Genomic DNA, 545 nt, shown 5'->3' with positions numbered 1-545 from the left:
CTGTGAGTTCGAGACCAGCCTGGTCTACAAGAGCTAGTTCCAGGACAGGCTCCAAAACCACAGAGAAACCTTGTCTCAAAAAACATAACAATCAATCAATCAATCAATAAATAAATAAATAAACAAAGCACCTCTATCTATATATTCTTTAACTCCATCAAAGACTCCATAAGGATATAATATTATCAAAGTAAATGAGAAGTAAGCAACTTACAAAACTCTAGAAATCACAGAGACATATCGCTGCCTGGGCAGTCACCCAAAGTTCCTCTGTACTGTTGGGGCATCCATCTTCAGCCTACAGGCTCATAGTATCCAAAGACATTACCATGAAGCAGGAAATTTCAAAGGCTGTTCAGTCACTGTCTGCTGTGTCCTGCAGAATGTCTCACAGACTCTTTCATGAATCAAAAACCCCGAAAGACCATCTCACCTTTATGTAAGTTCAGTAGTCCTCTCTCTGCGGGTTCTCTGCGTCCAGTTTATGCAATAGTCCAGGCAAGAGCAGTTTCTTGCCCAAATGGCTATCAAACTCCATAAGGATC

This window comes from Alexandromys fortis, unplaced genomic scaffold, assembly GCF_014885135.2.
Source record: "Alexandromys fortis isolate MF-2015 unplaced genomic scaffold, M_Fortis_MF-2015_v1.1 scaffold_568, whole genome shotgun sequence".
In the NCBI taxonomy this organism is placed as follows: Eukaryota; Metazoa; Chordata; class Mammalia; order Rodentia; family Cricetidae; genus Alexandromys; species Alexandromys fortis.
This window is presented reverse-complemented; position numbering follows the sequence as displayed.